General features: G+C 38.4%; 1 long non-coding RNA gene across 1 annotated transcript; it reads right to left on the bottom strand.

Moving 5' to 3' along the window:
• Positions 1-3177: 3177 nt before the first annotated feature.
• Positions 3178-8234, bottom strand: LOC135769833 (uncharacterized). The gene is made up of 3 exons (XR_010542519.2): positions 7876-8234; positions 4870-4993; positions 3178-4754 (listed from the first exon to the last, which is right to left on the bottom strand). It is a non-coding gene; the product is annotated as an uncharacterized lncRNA (long non-coding RNA).
• Positions 8235-10991: the final 2757 nt, after the last annotated feature.

Below are 10991 nucleotides of genomic sequence, written 5' to 3'. Positions count from 1 at the left end.
CTGATGGGCTAATGACTTTTATAGAGTAGGTGTTTTGTTTATATCATGTAAAAATAAAAATGGCTACTCTGGAATACATTAGTGCTGTAATGAGAAGCACCTCATGACTTTACGTTATGAAACTTTAATATACTAATTACTGTTAACATCCTGAATTAAGCACGTTTGGTCTCCATCATTGCATTTTCTGTCTGATAAAAGCTAATATGGGTTTCAAAGGTAATGTAATGAGTTATATAATTACTGTTTAGAGAAAATAATTAGTAAAATCATCCCCGTTACAATCAGAAAAAGTCATTAATAGTCAATTACTTTAAAGTTACTGCCCCAACAGTGACTATAAAATATAGCAGTGTGCATCTTTTGCATTTCTATGAAAATATAACAGATTGCTTTATGTTGTTGTGGAGTTATAGACATTAAGCTGTCTAGACAGAAACGATTTCACTTAATTTACAGTAAAGCAGCACCAATCTCAAAAGACATAAACACTTTAACGTCACTTTTCACTGACATCTGACACATTTTTTCCAATGTATGATGTGAGAATGTGTGTTGGGAACGCTTTCCTCCATCTGGTGCTGGGCTTTCTCTTTCTCTCTGGTTTTGTTAAAAAGCAGCGGGTCCTATTATCCTCTTATTTGTCTGACATTGTTGTTCATGTTGGCTTAATGATTGGAAACAGCACGGCTCTTCATTGGCAGGCTTGTCATTGTGTCACAATTGATGAGGTTCTGTAATTAACACCGTGGTATTAGACAAGCACTGGGGAACATGGTCCCCAGAGGTTAAAACTGAAATACTCCACTCACAAAAAGCACAAGCCTGCCCGTTCCATCAGTAGGGTGGGTCCGTCTCAGCTCACTGACTCTGAATATATGTTATGATTCAGATTGCCAATGTTTTTAATGGAATCGGTTTGAATGATTTTCTTGTTCTCTCTAGCACCAGCCCTTGCGGCGGCCATTAAAAGCCACGCTGCCAATTTTTGCGAAGTGATTAAGGAGGGCAGATGTCATAATCAATTAACACTTTATCTCTGCCTAAATTTAAAGCTCTATTACCAAGAAAACAGAAACCGATGTTCCTCTCCCATGATGTTATCCAGGTTGGGCGTATACTAATCCCAGCGCTGATGGTATTGAACCGAAACCGGGCAAACAAGGACAGGAAATGTTTAGGCTATTCTTAGTCAATGAGACGGAGCAGAAGTGTTTGGGTCATATTTGGTTTTGATGCTAAGAAGGATGCAGTCGAGTGGGGCATTATTGTCCTGTCTGGATGAGGCATGATTTGTTCATTTCTTCATTTAGGAATGTTGCCCGTGGCTGGAGAGGATCCCGCTGTGTATCTCAGACAATGTGAGCGTGAGGTCATTTCCTCCAGCCTCTGGTTTGGCAGGAACCGCTTTCTTCTCGCTCTGAATCTAAGCAGCTCTGCCTCAAAGCGAAAGCATATCAATGTGTCAGTCGTCGCTCGTGGTATTCAGATCATGTGCGCAACACCAAAACCTAACCTTTTTCGTACGCCTCTGGTTAGAATTCACAGCACTCTGTTAATTGCCGATATTAACTGTGACTGATTGAAGCACGCTTGCAGAGGCAGAGAGAGAAAACAGACAAATGGCAAACTCGGGGGACAATTATCCCTAAAAGTGAGGAAACATCTCAATTACCACTCAGATCTTTTATAGTTTAAATGCGTTGTTATAGGGCTCTGTAGTGTATTTTTATTGCTATTTTATTTTATAAACACAATGAATTCCCCAGCCCACTGTTTGAAATAATTTTTTTTGAACTCCTCTTAGACTGACATTGTTTGAAACGTAAGATAAAACATTATGCCGTACTATCATTAGGTGCCTTTTAAATTTCATGTAGCACATTCTATATTTCATGATCCATTGGATGGCTAGGCACCTGCTGGCTATACTGCTGTCACAGCATGACATAAAACAGAGGCATTACATCCACATAATGTTAGTGATTTACATGTGAGCATATGTTGTTAGAAATGTGTTTTGTTTAAAATTCTCAGCCAGTGGCAAACATTTCACTAATAGATGTGTTTCACACTTCAGGAAGTGAAAACTTGCCGTATATGAAGGGTATATCTCGCAGTGAGATTCTCACTTTAAGTAATAGCATTACATAGATTTATCACTTATACAGTTCGTAGTTCAGAGCATTTAAAGTTATCATTGCACATTGTTTGGCATACGTGCATGAATGATATATAAAATCATATGGCTCATTCTAGAGAGGAGTGTGACGTGGTTTTTAACCATCAGACATGCAATCCCTTAAATTGTGGACCATAAAACATGCTTACAAAATCTTGAAATCAAAATCAAATCCGTTTTATTGTCACTCATACAAGTGCAACATCTTCTGATCAACATAGCTGACATGAGACAGTAATAAGAACATAGACTGTAAAAAATATGGACGTAGTGTCCATGAGTCACCCATAGGTTTGTGAAGAGCTTTTTTGAAGCCTGCCATAGCCATCTTGCCCGCGCATCACTCACGGATAACCGGAAATGGGTTTCTACTGTAAAGTTGGGCATTTTAACATAGAGACAGAGCACAGCGCGTCATAACCTGAAAACCATGCCCACCGGGAGGGAAAACAATCCAACCGTCTCCATTGACTTTGTATTGTGAGAGGTTGCCTCCTTGTCATTTCTGGCTTATAACAAAAACAGAATAATGCCTAAAAGCTGATGTGTGACAATTCTGTATGTACAGCTAACAAGCCAAAGAACCCAGAAATAAGTTTTATAAGCTGTCGAGCCGTTAAACCCAGCCTTTAAGGAGAAAAAACTGGATCGCCGACTACGTTTCCCCCCTAGTGGACGCAGTTCTACTAATAGGAGTACTATGAAAAGTTGCCTGTTTCCAGCTAATAGGGGTTTATGGTAATACACTCTCTTTTGGAGCCAGCCTCTAGTGGCCAGTAGATGAATTGCAGTTTAAATCAGCGATATCGGAGCCCCTTGAATGAGAAAGATTTTAAACAATATTATTATAGACATCAGATATAAACTGATTTGTCTATATTGACACGTTTACACAATACAACCAACCTGATCTCACAAATTTCCGTGAAATAGTCACGCATTATTTTGCTCAGTTTTGCGTGACATTGTCATGTATTTCCATCATATTACGTGCCCCTGCCGTGACTTTCTTTTCCGTGACAGTTTCACGTATTGGTTACTCAACTGTTTTTCCCATTTTTAAACAATTGTCGCTTCAGTTTTGGGTTAGATTTGCTGTTTGCGTTAGGATGTCACTTAAAGTATTGGTTTATACTTTTTAAACCATCGTTAAATTGCCTGACAGGGTTAGAGTTGGGTTTTGGTAAGGATGTCATTTTATGTAACAGAATGTTGTTCTAACCCCAAACCGAAGCAATTGTAAGAAAATAGGAAAAACACTTAAATGGTTCCCCTATGATTACGAGCCAGTGAACCACTTTTAGTGGTATTAGTGCTGTAATGAGAAGTTTAGTGGTACCTTTATTGTTTTGTACCCCTACAAGGTACAAATACTAACCTTTGAGGATATTCAATTCAATTCAATTTTATTTATATAGCGCTTTTCACAAAAGTCAATTGTTTCAAAGCAGCTTTACATAAATAGAAGCAGTGAAAAGCACAGAAAACGACAGATAGCACAACAGAATACATGATAGCATGAGCAGTTAAATTTGCTGCGGCTATGACTCAATATTATAATTGCACGTATTACTAAAGCAACGTATAGAAGAGGAAGCTAGGTAAAGCCCAAAAAGGCTGCCTCCCCGGGGTGAAAAACCCCCTAGGAGAAAAAAAAACCCCGGGCTTTTATCCGAGGAAAAATAAGTCCTAGGAGGGAAAAACCCTTGGGAGAACGGAAATGGAGATTTAGCGGAGATTAAGCGGTTCTGCCGGTGATCGTTGGTCAGGTATCAGCTGGGCATAACGTTGAAGGACGGCCAGTAGATCAGAGGTGTGCCGACTTTCACATCTACCGGGACTGGGTCTGTTTGTCTCGTCCTCGGGTCGAGGACGAGACAGGGAGAGAAAAACAAAATCGTATTAGCGTAGCAGCCGTTCATATGTATTGAAGTGTCACACAGTGATGTGGTTTAACTCAGCTTAGTTCCAGACAGACTAGATATTGCGGCATAATTATGTTATCCACAGTTGAGGATTTAGCAAATTGGGGGCCCAATGCGAGGGTATATATGGTAAATAAGGGTCACCTTCCGATCTTTAAGAGAAAATGAAACCTGACGACCCGTTTGACTAAGGCCTAAAGCCCCACTGTTGTCGTTAATGCAGGTTCAGTGGCAAACGGGTCTATATTGTATACCATTTACAGGACCAGGAGAAGACGCCAAAAACATCGCAACCCGACCATACGTGTTAACCCGTTTGACTAAGGCCGGAAGCCCCACTGGATACCACCCCAATGACAGAAAAAGGCAGAGTTTTGTACCTTTTTTTCTGACAGTGCATGTGTTTGTGCATGCGTGTATCAGGTGTGATGAAAAGGTGTGGTGTGCAGTCGAAGTTTTACAAGTCTGGCAGCGTGAAGGCGGAGGTGCCGGTGTTCTGGTGTGTATGGGGTTTTAAGCCCCGCTGTTTCGAGCATTCTGGCGATGACACTCGTCGCTGTTTAATTGCCTGCAGCTCTGTGGTGCCAACTCCAGCAAAGTTTTCTTAATTAGGACCACTGCCAGCTTTGACAAGAAGCACATGGGCGCTGGAGACGGAAGACAGGATGAGCAAAGATATTTTGGCAATTAAGAAACAGGATGGATGAATTTCATCTAGGGATAAAAACAACACTGTTTAAACAGTCTCTACCAGACATTAACCTCAGACAGGTCGTGTATGGCTGTAACCGAAAAACATAACAGTGCCAAGTGATGTGCGAAGAGGATCGGCAGACGAGGAAAGTAGCCTTATCATAATGATTAATGAATTCAATTATCTGGTTATCTGGTGAAGAACAGAAAATCAAAGGATTAGATATATCATACATTCTGTAATTTGTGTCATCTGCGAAAATAGAATGGTCAGGAGTGTATAGCAATTAATTGCATGTGATATGATTTATATCATTGAAAATAATTTAAATTATGAAAAGCCACTGAATATGTGTATAAGTGCACAATGTCACAGAAATCTGATATATTGAAACATTTTTTAAACACACATATTTTAAAATATTTGCCTTTTTTTTATCAAAGTTTCCAGTACTTACATACTGAACACTACCAGAAAAAAGTAACAAAAGCTGTCACTAGGATGGGAACTTTTAAAAGGTCCTAATATTTACAATTATGATAGAGATATAAACCTGTGAGGTACTAATATGCACCCTCTCAGGAACAAAGGGGTACCTTTTAAAAAGGGAACTGCCCAAGTGAAAGCTTTAATAGTACCTTTATTTCTGAGAATATAATAGCAAGATACAAATTGACAAGAATACCATATCAAAGGGGCAATATATAAACAAAATAACAAATTTATACATACAAGTATATGCAAAGATGAATGCAAATGATTTTGTATTGGATCCCTGTAGCGAATACATCATGAAAGTAACCAAAAATGCAAAGACATAGAGAGTGAGGTTGTCTCATTAAACAGCCTGCCAGTAGTAAGGAGAGCCATAGACATAACACATAGCTGTTGTCATGACAACTAATTCTGTAAAAAGCACTTGATTTGAGTCTAACCGTGGTTGTTGTTTTGTGCTCTTTTGCAACCAGCTTTTGGCGATAGACATTTGGGGCTTGTTAGCACAAAAACAGGATGAAGGTTAAAGTCGCATGTGGCCTAAGGGGCAAACCATCAGCAATGATTTTTGTAATATTTGTAAATATGTTTGTCCATTAAACCTGTTTCGGATTCTCAGTAGTATTTATGTGGCTCAGTTGGTAAAGCATTATGTAAGCAGTGCAAAACATCATGAGTTCAATTCCCAGGAAGCACAAATACTGAAATTGTGTACCTTGCAAGTTGCTTTGGATAAAAGTGTATTGCAAATGTATAAATGTACTGTAAATGTCAATAGACATGTTTGCAGGTGAAATCGATGCTTGTTGTTGGCTGTGGGTTTGCTTTATAAACCTATACGGAGAATGCCTATTTCCATTGACTTGAGATCATTGATGTGACCAGAGCCGGCCCTAGACCTTTGGGGGCCCTAAGCAAAATTTGGTCGGAGGCCCCTTTGACCGTTTTAAGTAAGGCCTAAAGAAAAGCAATGACTACCTTATAACTATACTGCACATATTATATCTACTATGTTATTTTTTTTAAAATATGTCTATTAAATTATGTTTTAATTATTCTATGTATACTGTATGTTAATGATCTTTTTTACATTGCTGGTCCTGAGTACGTATTTCGTTCTTATGTGGCAACATGTAGCCTACAGAATGACAATAAAAGACCTTGGGGTGGTCCCGGACAGGGAATATCTTAAGACAGGACTCTGCCTTAGTTTAATTAGAAAACATAACTAGTTTTAACAAAAATGCCTTACTAAAAACATTACTTGTGTGGATTTTGAGGCAAAACAAAGGGCACTGGTGTATTTTAAGATATGTCAGTACAAGCTTTTTTCAGTTTGGACAGCTCTTAGCCTTCTTTTATTTTAGTCTAGGACTAGTTTAATTCCTTTCAGGGAAACTGCCCCCTTGAGTTCTTGATTTGAGTTCCATGTTTGATGTCTAACAGAAAAATATGATACCACCTACTGAACTGAATGGCAGTGCAGTGCAACAAACACACACTGATGAACTTGCTGAATAAAAAGACTTTTCACTGACCATCAAAGAAACATTTTTAATTGACACCAGAGTTTAAGAGGCACAAACAACAGCCTATGAATAATTTAAACGAAATAGAGTAAATAGAATAACATTTAAATAAAATATTATTGGGTGGTTTCACGGACCAGGATTAGCTTAATCCAGGAGTAGGCCTTAGTTTAATTAGGAAATATAACTAGTTTGAACAAACATGCCTTACTAAAAACATTACCTGTGTGCATTTTAAGGTAAAACAAAGGGCACTGATGTATTTTAAGGTATGTAAGTGCAAGTCGTTTTCAGTTTGGAGAGCTCTTAAAAGTGTTTAGGTCTAGGACTAGTCTAATCCCTGTCCGGGAAACCGCCCCTATATAAAATAATAAATATAACACTTAAATGTTTAAATTTTTCAAATAAACAAAATTAACAATAATATCTAAAACATCACAAACAAGGTTAATAGTACCTAACATTCGCTATAAGAACCGCCTCACTATTATCCCTTACGTAAATAGCATAACAAAAGTTAATAGGCTTGTTTGAGATGAGCAAAATCTGACACAAACATAGGTTTGTGGATAATAACAATTCACTTGCAAATAATATTAATAACTAAAGATTATCAATTAACATTGCATTCATAACATTAATCTAACAAAGCTGGCTACTGTATGTCATATGCATTGCTATAGTTTAATTATTAAACACTGAACAGTGACATTATACACTTTTGCAAAGGCTAGCAGGTGGTATAACAACGGTGCGCTGTCTGGGCATGTACCACCACGCATATGCGCATGAGTTTGTTTACTCTTACACATAAAACACTTTAAATTCAGACGTTTAACAATATAATTACACTAATGACATACATATGTAGAAATGACAATGGCATACGTGAAATATAAGCGTAACAGAATTAATTTACCACGTTAAACCGTTTAAATATTAATTATTAAGCTTAATATACCAATTCACGTTATGATGGCAAATATAAGAAAGAGAAGTCAAACAGAACACAGGTTTGGTCATTACCGAAGTCAAATTAGATCCACTTACTTTTCATTTACGCACAAACACACATAACATTAAAGAAATTGTCCTTAAAGCAACAGAAAAAGTTTGCGTCTGTATCAGATCTGGCTCAACTCAACTTTGCGTTCTGTGGGCGGGATGCTCGCCTGCACATAGATCGCGGGCACTGATTGGCTGCTGCGCTGGATGTTGTGTGTCAATCAATCTCAGCAAGAAAGAGATCTTATTTATTAGCGAACTTTCATAATAACTATAATAACAAGTAACAGCCTTTTTAACATTGCCATAATAATAAATAATGAATATTTATTTTATGTTACTTTTGATGAATGATTTTTTTCAACCACTAGCTAAGTGACTTTAGGGGGCCCTCTGCTGGCCACGAGGCCCTTTGCAATTGCAAGGGTCGTTTAGTGGCTGGGCCGGCTCTGGATGTGACACACTGCCCACAAACATATTAGGTCCTTGTTTTTTGAGTCCAATTAATTTTGAGAAAACTTTCAAACATCTAAACAAGAAATTTATTTCAGTACATTTATACCATTAATCTGCTTTCAATGCAGCTGAATGTCTGAAAGCATTTAAATAAGTGACTAATAAAGAAAAAGCAGTGAGATCACATTCACGTACAGTATTTGTTAAAGAGCACCAATTGTCCGATTCACGATTTTACAATCCAATACAATCAATACAGTTCAGATGTGTATTCCTTTCTTTCTATGTTATTCCAAGTTTAGCGAAAACACAGTGGTTTATCTGATAAAATAACCTTTGCGTGTATGTTTATGTGTATGTATTTCTGGATGAGTCGTCTTTACAGGCAGTCTTGTTGTCATATTTTAAGTGTGACCAGATTAAACATTAGCTCGGACATTTTTGTTGTCAATGAGACATGTCTTCGGACCGGGTGTACTGAAAAACGTTAGCGTGTTGCTAACGAGCGAAGTCAGCTGACATCAGCCAAAGCTGGGTAACTAAGACTGTACAACTAAATATAATGTAAACAACCTGTTGTGAAAACGAACTTTGCCGTGGGTTTTTAAGATACCTCTGCTGCCTGCATAGATCAACCTACCCTCAAAGATTCGCTCTGATTGGATCTCTTCTCCATTCGTCCCTCCCTAACATTTTCGTCTTATTTTTATTCGTTGACTAAAGTGTCAGTTATTTTTCGTTACAGTCTTCGTCATCATATCTGACTTTTTTTTAGTTTTTATTTAGTTTTCGTCCGTGAAAAGGTTAGTTGACCAATATTTTTCATCATTGTCTTCGTCAACGAAATTAACACTGCCTTTGGTGTGTAGGTGTGTATTAGTACAATGTTAGCAATATGCAAGAGGTACAAAGTAAACGATGATGCAAGTTTTCGTCTTCAATGTAAATCTCTTTTCTTGGACTACAAACACACGGATTGTAGGCAACAGTTTACTTCCTGGGACTGGTGATGTAGACAAGACATTATCATAATTCCTCCCGCTTCGGACTCACAACCTATAAGTTAACTCCTGTCAGCATTGCATTGTTCCCGAATCTTTTAGACATGGTAAGGAGCGTCACATTTCCAGTTGACGTCAGAGGTATTAAGGCCAAAACGTACAGATTAGCTGGCCAATCAGGGACACAGAGCTTTTCAAATCCGTGCAGTATGTGGAAAATAATGTGTTTTTTAACCATAAACATATTGTATCATACCAAATACACAAAATAACGTTGTTTTTGCAATGAAATAGGTGCTCTTTAACATTGTTATTTTAATTTTAGTGCAATGGGGAAATAAAGAGCTAACATAGGTATGTCAATTGTACCTGCATCACATACTAGTGTTTCCATTGGAGACCAGTTTGAGACCAGCATGTTTAAGCAGTGACCAGTGCAGGGGGTGGTTTTCTAGCTTTGAAGTGCTGTTTTCTTGCAGTGGAAAAGTTTGGAACCGTTCCATATCATGCACAAGCATCGGCACCCCATCGGTGGAAAAAGAAGCATGTGCATTTGGCGTCACTATGATGTCTAATGAGCAAGATGTGATGACTCAGATTATAAATCGTACAGTTGGCACAGGAGCCCGCACCATTGTACTGTACGTGCTCACGTGCTTCTACCACCTCTCATCACCTCATCACACCTGCGGCGTCGCTGCGTGTCATCATCTCACTAGATTTGTGTCCGCATGCAGAAGGATGGGGTGATGAGGAGGCGAGAATCTGATGTGTTTTGACTAAGTCCCAGAAGGCAAATAGGGTTATTGGGGGGCTGCAAGCAGATGCCCGGCCCTCTGAGAGTGGGTGGGTGTATGGGGTAATTGGATTTGTCAGACGTGAGCCGTGCGGTGTGGAAGGAGACAGAAGGAAATCTTTGATTAAGCTTGTCTCTTTCTCTTTCCTGTAATGCTTATGGACAGAACAGATAACCCAAATGCCATCACACACCAAGTAGATCCATTTTCAACTGGGTAATTTCATATGCTTGTTCTCATAAGATTAAAACACACACACATACTATACAGAGGTTATATTAATGAGGACCTCTCAAAGTTTCATTAGTTTCATACTACTGTAAGATAATGATGTTTACTACATAGTAGCCCCACGTTTAACGCTCACAGAAACATGTTAACATTATTAGAATTGATGTGGCATATGATTTGGCATATTTATCAGTATTTATATCGTAAGGAAGACTATGCTTTTATTCAAAAATATAAAGGGGAAATGGGTGTCGTTGCATCCCTCGACAAATAACCAGTGTCTTGTGTATCACTTATACATTTATGTTGTTGTTTTCATGTTGTGTACAGCAGTGGTTCTCAAACTTTTTCAGTGTGCGGCCCCCCTTGTGTACGGTGCATTCCTTTGCGGCCCCCCCAAAGAAAATTTATGACAAAAACGGTTCTAAAATTTAACATTTTAATTAAACAAAACATATTAAGTTATACAAAGTAGTGCTGCTGGTTAGTAGCCTTATTTTTTTAGGTTTAATTACACAGACCTCATGATAAATGAATGTATTTTATAAAATGTCATAAAACTGGGGTCCCCCTGGCACCATCTCGCGGCCTCGGACCCCAGTTTGATAATCACTGGGGTACAGTATGTCTTTGTTTATGTATTTGAAAATTCACTTGCAGTGTAGACCAGGTGGGG

The sequence above is a fragment of the Paramisgurnus dabryanus genome, chromosome 3 (assembly GCF_030506205.2).
Source record: "Paramisgurnus dabryanus chromosome 3, PD_genome_1.1, whole genome shotgun sequence".
In the NCBI taxonomy this organism is placed as follows: domain Eukaryota; kingdom Metazoa; phylum Chordata; class Actinopteri; order Cypriniformes; family Cobitidae; genus Paramisgurnus; species Paramisgurnus dabryanus.
This window is presented reverse-complemented; position numbering and strand designations above follow the sequence as displayed.